Raw genomic sequence first — 21,861 nt, 5'->3', positions numbered from 1 at the left:
TGGTAGCCACCAAGAATAATGTGGTCGAGAAGCTACAGAAGAGAACCACCCCTGATGATTGCGACAACTCCCAAGACCGATCAAGTGGTCAAATGAGATGTCCCCTACGCTCAATGTGTACATAACTCCCACGGAACTCCGATGGTACGTATTTTTGGTATAATCAAGGCTCAGATGGGTCCAATCATACTCTTGAGGAGGAGATGACTAGTCTTATATTTTACAAAATAAAATCACCTACATTGCTCTGGTGAACTCAGCAAGGACAGACACCATAAGCAGGCCCTCTGGAAGTATGCAGCCGGAGAGGGCCAAATTAAGCGGCAGGGTTGAGTACATTATGTGTCAAGAAAAGCCAAATTATTCCTGCAAGATGGCACATTTACGGATAGTATTACTTTATTATTATGACCCTTTTACGCTTTTTAACACTGTCTTGGCGTTAGTTGCCCCTCAATAGTACCAATATAACACCCAAATATAGCAATTAGCAAACTAAAGGTGACCAGTCAACCTTTGTAATAAGCCTTCTGCCGCGCAGCAATGTGTTGCTGTGTTTTTATTAACTTTTGATGCGATTGCGCTAGAAACACCTTTATTTGCAGTGGCTCTGACGTAAGTGAGGATGTGGTGAAGATCCATGCTGTGAGGGAGGCTGGGTCAAGACATGAAACTTATTTGAAAAAATTTAAAAATTTGAGTTTTTATAGCGCAAACTAGACAGAAGGTATCAGAGCCCTTTTACATGAGCACCAGTTGTGTTACAGATGGACACATTCATTTTTTTTTTCTTAGGCAGGTGGAGATTAAGGGCCACATGTATCAACATTCGTAATAGCGATTACCTAATTCCAATACTCTGCGAATCACAATTAGGTAAACGCTATTGCAAATGTATGAAACTCGACCTACCTCATTAATATTAATGAGGTAGATCGCAACTTCAAAGCCCCAAGGAATAGTTACAATCATGTGGATGGTGGCCTGCTGAGCTCAGCCGACCACCAAGTACATGAATGATTTTAAATAAAGCAATTTTTTTTCTAAAATGCAGCCCATATTCCTTAAAGAAACATGGATTGCGTTTACAAAAAAAAAGAACAAAGATTTATTTTCAGTTTTTAAGAGCAAGCAGTGAGCCATGGGACCACTACCTGCACTTAAAAAGCGTTTTTACAACCATTCCCAAAGGAAAAGGGATCCCTTAGTCTTTTTACCGGGTGCACGGAGTGTATACTCGCCGATATACGGCATTAGATTAACATATGAGGAGCTCGAGAAACGGATGTAAATTATTTCTTTAAAAACAATAATCACAAATTTTGTAGGCGGTTCACAAAATTACCCGTGATTATTAACATGTAGAATAATTCACAACACAAATTTGATATGACTGATAGATGAAAGTAATCACAAGACGAAATATATATTCAGAATGATAGCCTGGACTCCGCTCCAAGATGGCGGTGGAGGTAGAGACCGAAATAAAGAGCCTTCACGCATGCGCAGAAAAAAGTAACAGCTGCAGGGAATTATGAGCGGTTAGCCACACGATAAAAAGGAGACCGGAAGGTATTAGTTGTAAAGAGAAAACGAGGCAGAAGCACGAACCCACGATCTATAATGTGAGTGCCGGGAAAAATACAAGGGTAGGAAATAGCTAACCGGATATCATAGTATTTACCGATGGAGACGGACCGGGCCACGGGGACAAGGAATTAGACGGATAGAGTAAGCGCATTGAACAAATCGCTTTGTTTTAGAGAAAATGAGTCAAGTGGACTTAAGTTAACTTGAAAAGAGGGGGTCAACAGAAACAACTCTCAGGGAATGGAAGAGAAACCTTCGAACCTTTTAGAGAGAAGGAAAAATAACATGACTAAGTTGATGAGATATAGTAATGTAGATAGAGGTGTCCCCGAGCCCCGCTGTCAAGAGTGCAGAACCAAATTCGAGCAGCACTTTATAGAGAGGAAAAACTGAGACTATCCGTGACAGCTTTTAGGTGAAATAACAGCTCAGAACAGCAGGGAGAATTACCTATAATATAAATAAAGTGGAACATTAAAAGGAACCCACGAGTGTAGGTAGAGAAACTAATGGTGCAGATAACAGGCCATTCATTTCAATGTTCATCCGCAGAACATATCCAGTTCAAGGAGAGTGGACTCTTTGGGACTGGAGGAACATCCTCAGACCATATTATACCTCGTTGAAAACGAAGCCTAAACATTACAAAAGGTAAGAGCAAAAGGGATTATAATGAGTGAGGGTATAAGAACTGAGCAGGGCAGAAGGAGTGATGTTGCGATGCCTTGTTTATACCTTTATTATAGATTCCGGCAGCCGATACATAAAAGGTTCCACGTCTGAACCATAGAAGAAAAGAAAAGTAAGATACAAGTACCAGTCTGAATTGTACAGATATTTAATAGGTAACCCCAGGCATAAAAACCCTTACAAGATTAATATGACTAATAGAGCAAACAACTCAATTCCTTTGTCATTGCGCCTAGGTTGAAACCTAACGGACAAGCCACCAGTGGGGAAAGAATAGAAGAATAACCCCTGGGAGGGACCTTTTTCCCGTGCACCCGGTAAAAAGACTTACATCGAAGTCGAAAATCACTAAACTGGTATAAACAGGAAACTAACCTGAGTGTGAGATCTCTATCTGGCACATCTTGCAAGAAGACGAGTATCAAACTAAGGTGAGAGTACGAATGGTGGGTGACTTAGATTGAGACCAAAGCCACCACTAAAATGTAACGGAGGGATGAGTAAGCTCCGTTGCTATGAAGTCAGTGAAATGAGGTTGAACGAAATAGAATGCACCGATAACGGAAAGTCTCCCAAATAAAGAGAATATGTAGAGCCACACTCACTTATGAGTATATAAGGGGCTAAGTGTGCTAATGGAAAAAACGAGGTGGACTATAAGCTGTATTTGTTTGGCTTAAAATACATAATTGATAAGAAAAATATTTTCCTAGTATGCTATCCTCGCTGATCTTTATCTCTTTACATACACAGAAGGATATTCAAAATTTGAAAACTGTGACCCCAAGAACTGTTTTGTCCTGAAGAAGGTGTTATGGTATCCAGATATTAACACCGAAACGCGTTGACGCACTGTTATGAATACAGAATCCAAGTAGAGCCCAGGAAACAACAGATATTCATGAATTATTGGTACTGAAGCTCCCATGATAAAACACTGAAAGGCTTTTTCGATCAATCGAATGCATAGCAAAAGCATTTTGGGCTACTGATAGAGGGGGATTGTTTTGATTAACTGATGTATGATGCTTAGGCGACGAATAGGCTTATTTCATGTGTTCAATTTAAGTTGTATGTAATTGATGAGATATTGTGAATTTTTGCTATCATTGCTGTGTATTGTAAACCCAGAATGTTTTAATTATGTATATTTTCAGGAAGCTTTTCTGAAATTTTGACCAATGTGTGGAGGACAGTGTCTTCTTCCGTTTTTTATGAAAAAAAAAAAGACTGTAAACGTTACATTTTATTGTGGGATTTATACATTTTTATTTACAAACCAGGTTGTCTGGCTGAATGTGATAAATGACATAGAATACAGATAGTAAAAGAGTAGTTTCTCCAGGGATTCCCCTTTAACTTACATTGTCTACAGTACCCTGTTCCCTGGGTGATGCACCGTTACATCGCAACTTTTACAACGGGAGGCTTTTACAACGGAACTTTTACAACGCAGGATCCATTACATCGGATGCCATTACAACGCATGGCATTACATAGCAGATGCTATTACAACGCATGGCATTACATTATAAGTATAGGTAAGTATTTAATTTTTTTAATTTTATTAATATTAATTATAATTAAATATATTTATTTATGTTTTTTAATATTATTAATTTATTATTTATTATATTAATTAAAGTAATTTTTAAAATAAGTACAGGTGTACAGGGGTGTTTTTAGGTTTCAGGGTAGGGTTTGGGTTTTGGGGTACAGGGGTGTTTTTAGGTTTCAGGGTAGGGTTTGGGTTTTGGGGTACAGGGGTGTTTTTAGGTTTCAGGGCAGGGTTTGGGTTTTGGGGTACAGGGGTGTTTTTAGGTTTCAGGGCAGGGTTTGGGTTTTGGGGTACAGGGGTGTTTTTAGGTTTCAGGGCAGGGTTTGGGTTTTGGGGTACAGGGGTGTTTTTATGTTTCAGGGTAGGGTTTGTGTTTTGGGGTACAGGGGTGTTTTTAGGTTTCAGGGCAGGGTTTGGGTTTTGGGGTACAGGGGTGTTTTTAGGTTTCAGGGTAGGGTTTGGGTTTTGGGGTACAGGGGTGTTTTTAGGTTTCAGGGCAGGGTTTGAGTTTTGGGGTACAGGGGTGTTTTTAGGTTTCAGGGTAGGGTTTGGGTTTTGGGGTACAGGGGTGTTTTTAGGTTTCAGGGCAGGGTTTGGGTTTTGGGGTACAGGGGTGTTTTTAGGTTTCAGGGCAGGGTTTGGGTTTTGGGGTACAGGGGTGTTTTTAGGTTTCAGGGTAGGGTTTGGGTTTTGGGGTACAGGGGTGTTTTTAGGTTTCAGGGTAGGGTTTGGGTTTTGGGGTACAGGGGTGTTTTTAGGTTTCAGGGTAGGGTTTGGGTTTTGGGGTACAGGGGTGTTTTAGGGTTCAGGGTTGGGTTTGTGCTTAGGGCTAATTAAATTATATTTACCATTTATAAATTAATTAAAATATATTTATTAAATTAAATTAATTATATTATATTAATTACATTTTTTAATTAAATTAATTAAATTAAATAACATATTTTAATGTATTTATTTTAATTATAATTTTTAAAAATATTTAAATTACATTAATTTCATTATATTAATTAATTAAAATTAAAATTAAAATTATTAAAATTAAATTAAATAAATAGATTTAAATTTATTAAATTAAATTAATTACTATTTTAAAATGTATTTTAATTAAATTAACTTAATTACATTTTTTTTAAAAAGATATACTTACCTATACTTACGATGTAATGCCATGCGTTGTAATAGCATCTGCTATGTAATGCCATGCGTTGTAATGGCATCCGATGTAATGTATCCTGCGTTGTAAAAATTCCGATGTAACGGAATGCGTTGTAAAAAACCGCGTTGTAGTGACACCAATCCGTTCCCTGGAATAGTGGGGTCTTCTCTCTTTCCTTGACAGTCGTTAAGGAATACCAGAGATTCTTGGAAGACTTTGTGGGCTGACCAAGAATCAATCTACCTGTAAAGTCTTGCTTTGTGGCATCTATATGTTTATGGTTTACATGTTTTTATTGAATTTAAACACAGAAAAACTTCCATTTACAGTCAGGTTTCATCAAGTAAGATCTAAGCAGTACAACTGACCAGCACCACAAGGCTGAAGCCCAGCCTCTCAATCAGAGATATGGGATACCAACATAGGAAGAAAACAAGAAAAAGAAAAAAGAAATATAACCAAACAGAAGAAGCAAGCCCCCTTCCTCAACCTTGACCTCCCTCCCTCTCCTGTCCAGTGCCCCGTGTCGTCCAGCAATCCCCCTACTCTCCTCCCGAATCACGCTAAATCTCCAGGGTCCCCCCTTCCATTCGCCTTCTGTGGTTCCGTGAGGGGTAACAATCTCAAACATCTGGGACATGTGATTTCTCTAAATTCGGAGGATAGGATAGACAGAAATGGTTGCCACAAATCATCAAATTTAGTACCCTCATCTGCCATAGTAAGCGACAACTTCTCCATCCCCAGCACCTGCCACAGGCGATGTAACCAACCCACAAAGGAGGGAACTGCGGGCGTGCGCCAATTTGCTAGGATATTTTGCATTGCCAAGCCTAATGCGATGGCCATCAATCTGCCCTTCCGAGACTTCAATGGGTAGGTCAGGGGATTGGGGAGGACTAATAGTACGTATGCCGGGAAGCGAGGGACTTCTGTCTCGAAGTGTTTGTCTACCTCATCCAGCACTTGAGCCCAGTAAGGTTGGATATGCGCGCATTCCCACAATAAGGGTACCAGGTTGCCTACCTGGCCACAGCCACGCCAGCACGCAGTGTCTCGGTTACGGTCCATCTCATACAGCCTCTCCGGGGTGTAATACCAATACGTCACCACTTTTGTGAATGTCTCAGTGAGCCCCATGTGGTACGCAGAGTGTCGGGCCCTATGATATATCCCATCCCATTCTTTCCGTGTGAGTGTTCTACCCAGCTCTCTCTCCCAACGTTCCCTGCCGGGGTTGTCGGAGATTAGTTTGGAGTCTGACGTGCGAGTGATGAGTCATCGCTCATAAGCTGAAAGGTGCCTGTCTGTGCAGCTGCGGACCTGCAGTTGCAACGCCCAATGCCGCACCTGTAAGTATCGTAATCTCTCAGATTCCATGAACCCGAACTCCTGCCTAAACTGGGGAAAGGGCATATATGTGATACAAGAACCGGCAACTGGCCGATTTCCAGTGCGCGAAGGCCGTGTCCACAACCCCCGGTGTAAAGTCCGGATTGTCGTCCAACAGAGTGAGGGGAGATGGGAAAGTCGTAAAATCGTGTTTGATGTTAGTAGCATCCCACACTTCAAGAGGGACTCTCGTTATGTGAGAGGCATACAAGTTGGGGGGTCTGTGAGACTTGCGCAGAAAGGGGATTTCCTGTAACGTCCTTGCCGCAACTGCCTGGCCCTGGAACAGCCAATGCTTTTCCGATTCCCATCTGCTCCACTCGACCAGGTATCGTAGTTGTGCCGCCTGATAATACACCTTGAGATCGGGAACTCCCAGTCCCCCCATCTCCGGAGAGAGTGTCATTAGCGTACTGCGTATTCTCTGCTTCCTACCATTCCAGATAAACTGGGCCAGGTCAGATTGCGTCTGCCGAATCCACCCGCCCGGCGGGCAGAGAGGGAGAGCACGGAAGAGATAGAGGATCTGTGGTCATCTTAACTGCCGCGATTCTCCCTAACCAGGAAAGAGGATAGTGCTTCCACCGCCCGATCTCCCGACAGATTTTCCCGCGGAGGATGGCATAGTTGGTAGTGGCCATGACAGAAAGGGAAGGGGCCAGTTGTATTCCCAGGTACGGAATAGTGTCCGTCACCCACTGCACGGGAGCGAACTCTGCAAGAGCTCCTGGGTGGAAGGGGACAGTGAGAAGTCTAAAGCCATGGACTTATCCATATTCACCTTGAATTCAGCCACCCTGGTGAAAGTGTCTAAGTCCGCCAAACAGGCAGGGAGCGCTGTCCGTGGGCTAGCAAGGGAGATCAGCACATCATCAGCATATAAGCTTATTTTGGGGACGTAGGCCCCAAACCTGATCCCCTCAACAGCCGGATTCTGTCGTATTTTCTGGGCCAACGGCTCCATATATAGGGTGAAGAGGAGGGGCGACAATGGACACCCCTGCCTCGTGCCACTGTCGATAAGGAAACTGAAAGAGGTGCACCCATTTACTCTGACCATCGCTGTTGGGAATTTGTAACAATTAAAAATAAATGTACGTAACTTCTCCAGTACCCGCACCCTCTCTAACACTCACTCTAAATAGGGCCAATGGACGCAGTCAAACGCCTTTTCGGCGTCTATAGCCAACATCATATACTCCCCGGGCACCCGGCCGGTCTTTTTTATAAGATGAAGAATCCACTTGGTGTTATCTGACGTCAGGCGTTCAGGTATAAAACCCGCCTGATCTGGCTCAATGAGACCTGGAGGGGAGAGAGACGGACGGCCAAGATCCCTGTGTACAGCTTAAGTTCAACATTAAGGAGGGATATCGGGCAGTATGCCCCGCATGTCGTCTTATCTTTCCCAGGTTTAGGGATCACTGTGATAGAAGCCCCTAGAAGATCAGCTGGAATCAAACCCAGTTCAGCAAAGGAATTAAACAAATGAGTAAGGAGGGGGGCCAGCACCGTACAGAACTTCTTGTAGAAAATAGCGGGTACCCGTCCGGCCCCGGCGCTTTCGCCAACTTGAGGCGGGAGATGGCAGCAATGACCTCCTTCTTTTGGATATTTCTGTCAGCTATCAGACAGTTCCTCCGTCCCCTCTAGGTAATCAAGGACCAGGGGTGATAGTTTCATCAGGCAACAAAGGTCCTTAACTTAACGTAATAATCAGAAAACAATTAATGAATTATAGACAACAACTGCTCGTGCTACGTTACAAAGGGGGTGAGCAGGGGTTATCTTGGCGTGTAACTCCCTTGCCCTGACGTGGAAGTGGTGGTCTCTGACTGACTTTGGCGCAAGCCCTGGCCAGCCAGGGATCCCATTTCTAACAGCAGGCAATTATGTAACGAGGGGGCGCTAGTAAAGAATTTGAGATTGTCCTCGCTGACCTCATATAGTAAACACAATTGAGTTACACAATGGGAAAACTAGTGTGTGACTACATAAACTGTCGACGGCGTTTCAATCCTATTCATAAACAAAAGGATCATCATCAGGACTAAAAATACAATGCCTGAGTATTAACCATGAAAGCCTAAAGTATGGCTGGGAGGAGATGGACAATTCAAGGTGTGAGACCGTCCAGGAGGGAGACAGTGGTCCTGAGTTAATCTTGAGTGTGGATAACGTGGTCACGATACCGCGGACCTGTGGGGTGCCGGCGGGGCTGTGGCCGCTGAGTCTGGGTTCCGGAAGGGAGGGGCGGTCATCGGAACAAGATCTGGAGATTGCGAGTGTGAAGGTCTTGGGGGTCAAGCTGAGTTCTCTGTGTAACCTATGGATCAGGTTCCGTGGTGATCCTGGAAAAGAACCAATGTTCGTGGAAGGATGCGTGCAATTATTTTGGCGGGGGATCCCCAGCCTTGAGAGAGCCCCCTCGTTTCATAATTGCCTGCAATTAGCCCCGTTTATTTTCCTTGGTTTTGTCCTTTATGTGTTATATGTACTGGATACAGGATTGTATCCCACTGTATAATTGTTCACCTTATCCTGTTGAATTTCTTACATTGATTAAATCAGTGTCCGCTGGACACGTTTTTTCCTATAGCACACATTGTTAACTATAATTCATGAATTATTTTCTGATTTTTACGTTAAGTTAAGGAACTTTGTCGCCTGATAAAACCCCCCAGTATAATAGGCATGCCTAAGTCTCAAGGCCGCGTACTCTTCTCTATCCTGGTCAAGTGAAATCAATTGCAGGCGCATGGCCTTGAGTTGTCACCATACCCTCGGGCCCCCGTCCTCTGGTGCATCTGTTCTAATTCACGGACGCGTTGAGTGTGTTCCTCGCGTTTACGTTGGCGCTCTCTATTGTCCGCCGTCGAGAGCGCAACAAATTCCCCTCTAACTACAGCCTTCAGCGCAGCCCATTGTGTTGCCAGAGAGGTCTCAGAGTTCGCATTATGTGAGAGGTAATCAGTTATGGTGTCCTGTATGTGTTTAACAATGTCAGCGCTATGTAACAGAGTATCCTGAAGGTGCCACACCCTGGAGGGGCGCGAGGCCGGCGGGAAAGTAAAAGTGGCGAGAACCGGGGCATGATTGATCAGAGACGGTACCCCCATTTCAACAGTGGTCACAAGCGCTCGCATTGGTGCTGAACTCAGCAGGTGATACAGTCATGCATAAGTCTTATGTGCATTCGAATAATAGGAATATTCCCTGTCCGAGGGATGAAAACTACGCCAGAGGTCATGCAGGTCTAAATCTCTCAGTCTCTCACCGCACGGTGCCTGACGCTTTCTGCATACAAATGCAATGTATGCATTTTTACCATTGCGGCGGATGCAGCTTGAAGCCGCACCCGCCGCAATGGTAAAAATAGAGGATGTGACCGCCAGGGTGGCGGTCACATCCTAATTGCACAGGAGGGAACTCCGCAGGCAATGCGGAGGTTCCCTCCTGCTCTATGGTGGGGGACGGACTCAGGTCCGTCCGCCATCATAATCGGCCTCTAGGAGTCCATAATTGAATACATTTTTTTCCTGCCACTCAACTCCCATATGGGCCCCTTGCCCCCTGGAGGGACATTGTGGATTTGGATTCGGGATGGAAAGCATCACTCATACTTTGTCACAATGTAATCATTTCTTTTTGCAACCCCCACTTTCAATAGGGGCCCCACGGCCCCAAGGAGGACACAAATTATTTACATAATTTTCTGGAAATTAACCCTTTTGGTGCGTGCATCAGTCACTACCTCTCTGGTGCAGGAAATGACCATTGCCTGGCACTAGGAAGGTCCTCCTAAAATCCCAAAATGTTGCTGTTAAACCCTCAGGGGAGCTGCAGAATTGCTATTGCACCTCTCCCCACCTACCTCGCGCCCATCTGTGACATCAGCGGGCTGTCACAAATCTACCTCAATGGAGCAGAGAAAGCAGCAGGTAAAAACACCCTCAAATCTGGTGGGGGAGAACCAGGCTAAAAAAAGCTTCCCCAGCTTTCAGAGACGCCTCATTTAATAGGGGTGACAAGGATTCCTGGTGGTGGATCATGATCCATGGGTAGGGTACCCCACTAGACACCGAGGATATGAAATGGGGGGGTCGTCGGCCCTCGTGGAAATGGGCCACCCCCAGGGCAGTTTTTTTTAAATGTTGGTTTCCCCCCACGGAGTTATGTATAATATACATTTAAAAACCAACACTGGCTGATTCCCAGTATTGTCTAATTTTTATTATAAATATATGTGATTTCCCAGGGGGCCATAATCACCCCCATGGATACCACACCTATACATTTTTCTCTATACATAGAGAAAGAGAGAAACACTCTCTCTCTGTCTCTCTCTCCCTCTCTCTTTGTATATATATATATATATATATATATATATTTATATGCATATATATTACCTACTGGCGGTCGCCAGTAGGTAGTTATAGTTAGGACCTAGCTACCATAGGAAATCCGCAACATTCTATTGGGAATAAGTTTGGCGCCGGTGGAGGAATTTGCGTGTAATTTTCCAAAATTTAGGCCAGCTCCGCTGCGCTCCTTTCCTCGAAGTTTCGGGGGGATTTGTGAAGCGGAGGCCGAGAAAAAAGGGGGGTCCCAAAACGTGTTTTCCCCATGTTAATTTCCATAGGACGAATTGACAAGGCTACAGCCCGTACCGCTGAACGGAATTTCACCAAACTTTGCAAAATTGTAGAGACTGGTACGCAGAAGTGCCTTTGGTATATTTGGTGAAAATTGCTCCAGTGGTTTTTACGAAAATTAACTTAAAAAAAAATATATATCTATAGGCGCGCTTCCAGCGCTTACAGGTACGCGTACCGGGGAGCGCACCAGGCACGCTACGGGAGTGTGCGAGTGGAAAGCTGATTGGCTTTCGGATGTCTGTCAACATTCTAAACAGTCCGGAGAGTCCGCAATCTTGTGTCTCGGTAGAATCGAGACACAAGAGGTGAAAATAAAAAGGGGGAAAAGATTAAAAGGGGGCAGGGTAGACACCCTCTGAGCCCCTAGGTTTTCTGAGGGGGGTCTAGAAAGACCCTGAAAGGCCCAAAAACTATTTTATTTTTTTAAAAATTTTCGCGGGGTAAGCGATTGGTGCGTTTCCGTGTACGCTTACAGGTATGCATACCCTGAGCGTAGCACAGGGAAAATCAGTGAAAGAAAATAGTGTAAAATAAGAATTTGGAGTGCTTAGAGGTAGGGTAGCTCTAAAAAGAGCTGTTGTGTTATGTGGGTGATTTAAGTGCCTACAAGTAGGTACAGATGCAGAGTCTCAAATTTAAGAGAAAGACTCTTTTCCCCTCATCTGAGAAATGTACACCGTGTCCTCTGTAGATATCTTGCATGTTGTAATGCAAGTTATTGTAGTATATGGAACTCATACCATAGTCTCTCAGGAAAGCAGTAACAGATCCTTTTTGGGACTGCCTGAAAAGGCCTAGGGTACTCTAGTTTGCCCCCTTTTCACGTTCTGAACTATTATATTTCACTCTCTTCTGTAACTACACAAAATGGCAGCGATAGGGTGCATCAGAGACAGACAGTGAGAGAAAGGAGGGTGGAGATGAAGAAGAGATGTCAAATACACATTGGAGATAATATAGTGTGAGAAGAGAAGTAAATAATAGTAAACTTACTATGTTACATAAAAATGTTGCACTCTATACTATAAGTCTCATTTTATACCTCAATCACTTCGCTACAACCTCATAAATTAAAAATAAAAATGAATAATGTCTGAAACAATTTTAAATTTATAAATATAAATTTAATATTCTGAATTTTCATAATTTAAAAGAACTAGTAACATGTCCTCATTAGGAATTTCGTCTTCAATCATATCATCAGGAATCTCCTCATGAAAAGTCTGTAATGATAATTCTTGTAACTCTATGGTCTCCAAACATTCGATAAATTCGCCGTCAAGAGATTGATCAAAAAAATCATTCAAGTCATCTCCTCCTTGTGAAAATATTTCATTATTGGTGCTGTCAATTTCAATAAATGTAGTGGATAATTCAAAAGAAATTTCCACAGTCTCATCATTGTGATCCATTCTTGCTGTAAATTTCAGAAACAAATAATCACTTTAATTTATCGTTTTTAGTAATACATAATATAAAATATATAACTAACTTTATCAAGTATTTACTTCTTTAAAATTAATTGGGCAGTGTATAGTATCAGGCAGGAACTAGAAATATAAAGCACTGCTTGTGATGAAGCCTATCTTAATGCATAAGTATAACGGAAGGACTGTAAATAAATAACAGAAAACATTTTTCAAATTATCTTAAAGTGTACAACATAGTTCCCCTTACAAATTAACAACTCACCTTTTTGAAAGTAGGAGAAGAGTTAGTACTGTGTAAATCAAACACCACAAATTCAGCACCAAAAATTCCTCACAAATGTACCTCAGACAGTAGTATCACAAAATGGCCGTGTTTTCCTCTCATTTTAGATATATACATAACCAATCAAACTTCATCACACACAAATGCAAAACCAAAGTAACATTTTGATTAGTTCTAAATTTCAACACTTTTAAATGTGTTTTTCCCATGCAATTTTCCATAGGACATTTAGACACGGCTACAGCCTGAATGGCTTAACGGAATTACACCAAACTTTGAAAAATTGTAGGGACTGGTAAGTAGTAAGGCCTTTTCCATATTTGTTTAAAACTGTTCCAGTGGTTTTTATGAAAAGTAACTTCGAAAACACACATATATCTCTAAGCGCGCTTCAAGCGCTTATCGGTACGCTTACCGGGGAGCGCAACCAGCGTGCCAAGGGAGTGCGCGAGCGGAAAGTTTATTGGTTCTCTGATGTCTGTCAACATTTCAAACAGTCCGGAGAGTCCGCCATCTTGTGTCTCGGTAGAATCGAGACACAAGAGGTGAAAATAAAAAGGGGGAAATGATTAAAAGGGGACAGGCTAGACATCTCCTGACCCTCTAGGTTTTCTGAGGGGGCATAGAAGGACCATGAAGGGCAAGAAAAGTATAAAATAATTTTTGAAATTTTCGCGGGGTAAGCGCTGGGTGCGTTCCCATGTACGCTTACCGGTACGCGTACCCTGAGCACACAACAGGGAAAAACAGAGTAAAAAACTAGAGCAAAATAAGAATTTAGGGTGTTTAGAGGTAGGGTAGCTCTGAAAAGAGCTGTTGTGTTATGTGGGTGTTTTTCGTATCTACAAGTAGGTACCGATGCAGAGTCTAATATTCAGGAGGAAGACTCTATTCCCCTCATCTGTAAAATGTACACCATCTCTCCTATAGATGCCTTGCATGTTGTAACGCAAGTTGTTGTGGTATATGGATGCCATACCATAGTCTCTGAGGAAAGCAGAAACAGATTTATTCACATGTTTCCTTGCTTTCTCAATATGTGGAAAAAATTGGTTGGACCAGTTCCATTTTTGCCTTTGGCATATATTAGAAAATACCAAGGCCGTTTTTGGGAAAAGGGACATAAATTGCCCAGAGATGTCCTTTAAAACCATTTCCAGACCTACCCCAGTCAAAGTGCCCAGGTCATTGCCACCACAGTGCACAATTATGAGGTCAGGGTGTGGTAGATGCATAAATAATTTTACCAATGGTATCAATTGGTGACTTCTCAATCCTCTCTGTCCAGTCCACACAGATCAAGACATAACATTCCTTTTTCATTTGAACGACACACCCTGGATCTTCATTGCACAGCTTAGAGCCTATTTCTGAAGTAAGAGGCCTAACAGACATCTCTCTTTGTGTGTGTGTCATGACATGTGTCTCATGTGCCTAAGATCACACTGTGAGTCAAGCTTGATTTTAAATGGATCTGGGTGAATAATTTGCTTAGTTGATATGTTTAAAAATATGGAAATACATGTATTTTTAAAGTCAGTTAGGCTTTAGCATATGTACTAGTAGGGAATCTTAGACAGCATGTCTGTGAGGACTCTTACTTCACAAATAGGCTCTAAGCTGTGCAATCAAGATCCAGGGTGTGCCGTTGAAATGTAAAAGGAATGTTATGTCTTGCTTATATATATGTGGTCTGTTTTTTGCCAGTATACACAGTGAAATAGTATGAGCAGAGACACACATATTGCATGCAGAGACAGAAATGATGGATTACATGTAACATCCTGGTCATGTGCCTAAGATCACACTGTGAGTCAAGCTTGATTTTAAATGGATCTGGGTGAATAAGTTGATGAGAGTTAGAAAGATGGAAACTGTAAGCAGACACAGGTGACATTATTCAAAAATGTGAAAATATAATTCCTTATTTCATACAGACACTCAGTGTGATCTTGTCAAAAATGTTAACGCCATACTTTTTACCATGAAACATTTACCATAGTGAGATGAGACACACACAAACAGACAAATGACACATAAAAAAGAGAGAGAGATGGGGCAGGCACAAAGTAAGATGACACACAGGAACAGAGTGAGATGAGACACAGGCACAGAGTACCCTTTTAGCTTAGAGATGCAAACTGTGAGCAGACACAGGTGACATTATTCAAAAATGTGAAAATATAATTCCTTATTTCATACAGACACTCAGTGTGATCCTTGTCAAAAATGTTAAAGCCATACTTTTTACCATGAAACATTTACCAAAGTGAGATGAGACACACGCAAACAGACAAATGGCACATAAAAAGAGAGAGAGATGGGGCAGGCAGAGAGTGAGATAACACACAGGCACAAAGTGAGGAGAGACACAGGCACAGAGTACCCTTTAAGCTTAGAGATGCAAACTGTGAGCAGACACAGGTGACATTATTGAGAATGTGAAAATATAATTCCTTATTTCATACAGACACTCAGTGTGATTCTTGTCAAAAATGTTAAAACCATGCTTTTTACCATGAAACATTTACCAGAGTGAGATGAGACACACGCAAACAGACAAATGACACACAGAAAGAGAGAGAGATGGGGCAGGCACAGAGTTAGATGACACACAGGCACAGAGTGAGGTGAGACACGGGCACAGAGTACCCTTTAAGCTTAGAGATGCAAACTGTGAGCAGACACAGGTGACAATATTGACAAATGTGAAAATATAATTCCTTATTTCACACAGAGACTCAGTGTGATCCTTGTGAAAAATGTTAAAGCTATGCTTTTTACCATGAAACATTTACCAGAGTGAGATGAGACACACGCAAACAGACAAATGACACACAGAAAGAGAGAGAGATGGGGCAGGCACAGAGTGAGATGACACACAGGCACAGAGTGAGGTGAGACACAGGCACAGAGTACCCTTTAAGCTTAGAGATGCAAACTGTGAGCAGACACAGGTGACATTATTAACAAATGTGAAAATATAATTCCTTACTTCATACAGAGACTCACTGTGATCCTTGTGAAAAATGTTAAAGCCATGCTTTTTACCATGAAACATTTACCAGAGTGAGATGAGACACACGCAAACAGACACATGACACACAGAAAGAGAGAGAGATGGGGCAGGCACAGAGTGAGATGACACACAGGCACAGAGTGAGGTCAGACACAGGCACAAAGTACACTTTAACCTTAGAAATACAAACTGTAAACAGACACAGATGACATTATTGACAAATGTGAAAATATATTTCCTTATTTTATACAGAGACTCAGTGTGATCCTTATCAAAAATGTTAAAGACATGCTTTTTAACATAAAACATTTACCAGAATGATATGTGACAGACGCAAACAGACAAATGACACACACAAAGAGAGAGAGATGGCGCAGGCACAGAGTGGGATGATGCACAGGCATAGAGTTAGGTGAGACACAGGCTCAGAGTGAGATGAGACACAGGCACAGAGTGAGATGAGGTACAGGCATAGAGTGAGATGAGACATGTAAAGAGAGAAATGACACACACAAAGAGAGAGATGGGGCAGGCACAGACTGAGATTAAACACAAGCACAGAGTGAGATGAGACACGGGCACAGAGTGAGATGAGACACAGGCACAGAGTGACATAAGACACAGGCACAGAGTGACATGGTGCAGGCAGAGAGTAAGATTAATAATGAAACTGTACTGCACTGTTACTGTGACACAGTTGCTGTGGTATAAAGTAACTTATGTTGTAAACTAGTGTTTATATCGTTCAGTTATTGTAATTGCAATCTAGTATGTTTGTAGTGGTCTATAATATGTTATTTTTTCTTTACCACAGATTGTAATCATCTATAGAAGGATAAAAGAATATGCCGTCAAATGAAAGACTTCAAAAGAAACATAAACAGGATTTAAGGTCCAAGAAAACTGAAATACAAGACTCATCCAAAACACAATCTTCGGTGAAAAAAAATAATGCTCCTGGTAAGCAAACTAAGGACTTTTTAAGGAAGTTATTGAAATGTCCAAAAAAAAGATGTTGTTTCAAAGAAGAATAATGGATCTCTTAATAGAAAGAAAAAATTATGCCCCTCAAAAAATGTTAGACCTGTAGAAGGAGATGATATTGTCTATAGCAATAGAAGGAGAAATCAATTTATTGAAATTCGTAGATGAATGTTTTATAACAGAATAGTTTCAAATTTATTAAAAAATTTAAAGATGTATCAAAAAAAGACCGCTTTTTACAAGAAAAAAAAACCATAGTAAAGATTGTGGATGAAGCATTTAAAGTGAAAAATAAATTATATTGTTTAGTAATTAATAGAATTCGTACACTAGATAAGGTAATCAATGTGTTCAAATCAAAATATAAGTGGAAACGTGTAATTAATCGGACTCATTTTTGTGATGTTTTTTCTGGAGAATGGAAGCATAGTTCAAGTTGTGAGCCATTTTTTAATGAAGAAAGTTGCTTTCAGAATAATGATTTGGTGCATGCAGTTGACATCAGTGGTCCAGCATATGAGGTGAAGGACGGTTGTCCGGTTGAAAAAGAAAAAATTGTGCCTAGAAATACAGAAGAGGTGTTAGCTGATGAAGTTTTAGGGAGATGTCCTAAGGCTCCAGTGTATACTTGGAATTGTAGTAGTATTTGTAGTGTGCGACAGGATTCAATTGATTTGTTTCTCAGTATCTTACGGACATATACTAAGAAAAGTGTAAAACAAAAAATGAAAATTTTGCAAGAGTTAGATCCTTGTAGAGTGAGAGAAAAAACAGGTTTGCATGGGCATTCACCGGCTTGTCTTTCAAGAAAAGTATGTCAGAGTGTTTTTCACCATTTTAGGATGTTAGCAGTGCATCATAATAAAGTGAGGAAATTAGTGAGAAGGTTGTATTATGCAAAAAGTCCAGCACTTAAGCTAAAACAGTTAAACAGTGTTCTTTTGCATGGAACTGAATTAGATGTGAAGAACATTTGTGAATAAATTGAGTTTTGTTACTTTGGTGAAAAAGAGGACAGTGCAGAAACTGATACAGTAATAGAAGGTAATATGGAAGAGAATGTAGAGATTTCAAGTACAGAAAAATTTGAACATGAAATTACAAAGTTTAAGGTCAATTCAAGTGAAAGGCCTAATTTTACTTGTGTGTGTTGTCGACGAACTCATTACAAGAATCAGACTAGATTAGTTGATTTATATGTAAAAAGCGAAAAGGAAAATAATAATGAGTGGAAGGATTTTGCAACTTATTTGTTGGTAGAAAATTGTTTTGATTTGGGTTCTGATCAACGTATTTGTAAATATTGATATAATAAGTTAAGTGAAAACAGAATGCCTGCTAGAGCTGTTCATAATAATCTGGAGTTGGTAGACATTCCTTCTGAATTGATGGATTTAAATACCTGTGAGTCTATTCTGATTCAATGTGTGCATCCTTTTCAGGCTATTGTTCGCATGGAGCCTAAGACAGGGAAATTGCCTCCTTCAGATTTACAGAGAGGATTAAAGGGAAGAGTTGTTTATTTGCCTCTAGATTTTAGGAAAAATATTGATACAATTGGTGTAGAAAAAGTAGAAGAGGAACCTCTGGTTATTCTAGTTAATGGTGTTCCGACAAAGAGTAGGAAAGTCAAAAAGGCAATGTTGTATTTGGTAAAAAACAATCACTACTACCAAAATGTATATGTTGGTGAAGAGGAAACAACTGTAGAAGAGGACAGTGATTTCTCAGCTGGGCAAATTGAAAAAGTTGATGTCTCTAGAAGTGAAGAAATTTATGAACATTATAGTGTTCATCCATTGCATTCCAAAGAAGTAATGGGGAATGCTATTGACTTGTTTTAAATGAAAGAAGCAAAAGGAAGTCCGATTAGTGTATGGGAAGAAAGTTTGGAAGCTCGTTGTTTTCCACAGTTATTTCCAACAGGTCAAGGTGGACGATATGACGACCGACCTGTTCAAATTCCTGCATCTGAAAACTGGACTTTAAGATTATATGCAGAAGATCCAAGGTTTCGTCAATGCATTCTATATTTGTTCCATCTACTGTTTGAGAGTGACTTGTCTGGACTTTCTTATGCAGTGAACCATATACTTAAAAGTGGAGTACATCTACAAAATGTTTTGGCAAGGGACTATATGGATAAAGTGAAACTACAAGACAATGTTTTGGAATCTCAGCTAATTAATCTCATGGCATGTCAGCGTGGTACTAACAAGTATTGGTACCATCGTCATGGGGAATTGAAATGTATGCTAAGAAACTTAGGAACTCCTACATGGTTCCTCACTCTTAGCTGTGCTGAGTATGCTTGGGAAGCCTTACATGAATTTCTACGAGAGGCAAATAAAAACATTGAAAATATTGAATACAAGACACCTGGAGAACTGTGCTCTTTGGATCCAGTTAATATATGCAGATATTTCAATCATAGGTTTAAAGCTATTATGTCTTTTACTACAAAAAAAAAAAAATCCTCCGCTTGGAGAGGTGTTGGATTTCTTTTGGAGAAAGGAGTATCAAGCAAGAGGTCCTCGTCACATACATATGCTACTATGGATTAAAGATGCACCAACATTTGGAACAGATTCAGATGAGAAAGTGATGAGTTTCATTGAGCAGTATTCTACATGTGCGGTTCCGAAAAGTACAGAAGAAAACAATTTAAGACATCAAGTTTTACGCTTTCAAACCCATCGTTGTGGAAAATACTGTCGTCGAAAATACAAATCCAAGGACAAGTTCTACAGAAAATGTCATTTTGCATTTCCACGTCCAGTAACATCGAAAGGAAGTGTGAACAATTTTATGTCTTCTCTGCGACATACTGTGACAAGAAAATCACCTAAAAATACATACAACCTAAGAAGAAATGAGGAGTCCAAATACATAAATGACTACAACCCAGTCATTTTGTCCATGTGGAATGCTAACATGGATATTCAATATGTTGCTGACAACTCTATTGCTGTGGCTCGATATGTGACGTCTTACATCACAAAATCAGAAAAGACGGAACTGAAGGAAATGTGGGAGGAAATTTCACATGAAAAGAGTCTAAGCAAGAAATTATACAGTTACAGTCTGAAGATGTTGTCGCATCGAGAAATTGGAGCATATGAATGTTCTGATCGGTTATCATCAGCAAGTCTCTATGCCAAATCTAGAACCATCATTTGGGTGAGTCTAGGTCTTGCTGCAACACGAAACCGAGTTTTGAAATCTGTACAAGAAATAGAGTATTTGGCGGAGAAGGAACCAAACAGTACAGATATTTTGAAGACAAACATTTTGGATACATACTATCCAAATAGAAGTAGTCATCTTGAGAACCTTTGTCTCTATGAAGTTCTGCAAACCTATACTTTTAAGAGGCACGTCACAGAAGATATCAATAAAAGTGTATGTGCTGTAATTGGATGTGAAGGCTGTCTGGTGAAACAAAGAAAAGGCCATTTGATTAATCATCGAAAATTGAGTTGTGAATCTCCTGACAAAAGGGAATTTTGCTATTTAGCTCTTTTGCAACTCTTTAAGCCATGGCCTACAGAAGAGGAACTACTTGGAGATTTTCTCAGTTATGAAAATTCGTTCAATGCAACCACGGATACCATAAAATGTCCTGTTTTTTCAAATTATCTGCAAATGTTGCACGAGGAAATACAGCAAAAAAGCTACAATTGCAGCAGAGATTGCTAGAGACAGTTCTCAAGACAGTCAGAGTTCTGCTTCATTGAGTCAGGATCCACTAGGAGGACCAATTATACAAAATGAAGCTGCCACTGCCATGAATGAAGTGGAAAGAGCCATGGAACAAGCTCAGGAGGATGTAGTTAACTTAGAAGATTTGGAAAAAGAACTAAACGTTGAGCAGAGACAAATATATGACAAAGTCACAGAACAGATTGAGCATGGTTTATATCATGAGAAAAAAGAGTGCTCATGCACATCTTTATACCTGTCCGACTGTACGTGAGTCGAGAAGCAGGAACTGGAAAAAGTTTTCTGATTAAAGCAATTGCAACGTATCTGCAGAAAAGAACGGAGTCATCGCTGTCTTGTGTTGTTACCGCTCCAACTGGGTTGGCAGCACACAACATTAAAGGGATTACTTTACATCACTTATTGATGCTGCCAGTAGAGCATGATAATAAATTACAATACCACAAGCTATCTGGAGAAGCTTGTTGTGAAGTTTCAAGAGTCCTAAAGAAAATGAAACTTCTTATCATTGATGAGGTAAGCATGGTATCAAATGTAATGCTTGCTTTTGTGCATTTAAGAATGCAAGAAATTCTTAAAACAGACTATGATGTGTTATTTGGAGGCAAAAACATCATTGTTTTTGGAGATCTACTGCAGCTAACTCCAGTGAAAGGACAACCAGTGTTTAAAATGCTTACACATGAAGATACCAGGATGTGCCTAGGAAGCATTGGAAATGTTAACATATGGTTACATTTCAAATATGCAGAACTGCTTCAAAATATGCGACAGGCAAAGGATGAAGATTATAAAAATATTCTACAAGATGTAAGAATTGGAAACCAACTGCGCATGGCAAAGAAGCTTTACATGGACAATTTATTTCAAATGTTTCCAAATGAAAATATTCTCCCAGAGAATATTTTTAAGAAAATTCCTGAAAACAAATCTGTTATATGTTTGATGCCAACTCTGCAAGAATGTTCAATCTTCAACAACAAAATGTTACAGTTAGAAAATCAACAGATTGTGAAACTCGAAGCTATTGATAAAATAGAGCATGAAGGAGCAACTATTATATCGTCAGAAAAGTTTAAATCAAAATTGGATTCTTTAGAGAAGACAATATCTAAAATTGCTGGTTTGGAAAAGACTCTGTATGTATCTTTAAATTGTCGTATAATTTTACGACGGAATTTACATGTGGAAAGTGGTTTAGTAAATGGAGCAATGGGTCTTGTTGTTGATTTTGTGAATTACCAAAATTGAGATGGAATTGAATTTCTAAAAATTAAATTTGATGGTATTGAAGAAGTACAATAAATCAGTCATTGTTCTGCTCAATTTTTGCTTGTAAAAGATTTATATGTCCGCTGAAAACAGTTTCCTGTTT

This window comes from Lissotriton helveticus, chromosome 6 (assembly GCF_964261635.1).
Source record: "Lissotriton helveticus chromosome 6, aLisHel1.1, whole genome shotgun sequence".
NCBI classification, from domain to species: Eukaryota; Metazoa; Chordata; class Amphibia; order Caudata; family Salamandridae; genus Lissotriton; species Lissotriton helveticus.
This window is presented reverse-complemented; position numbering follows the sequence as displayed.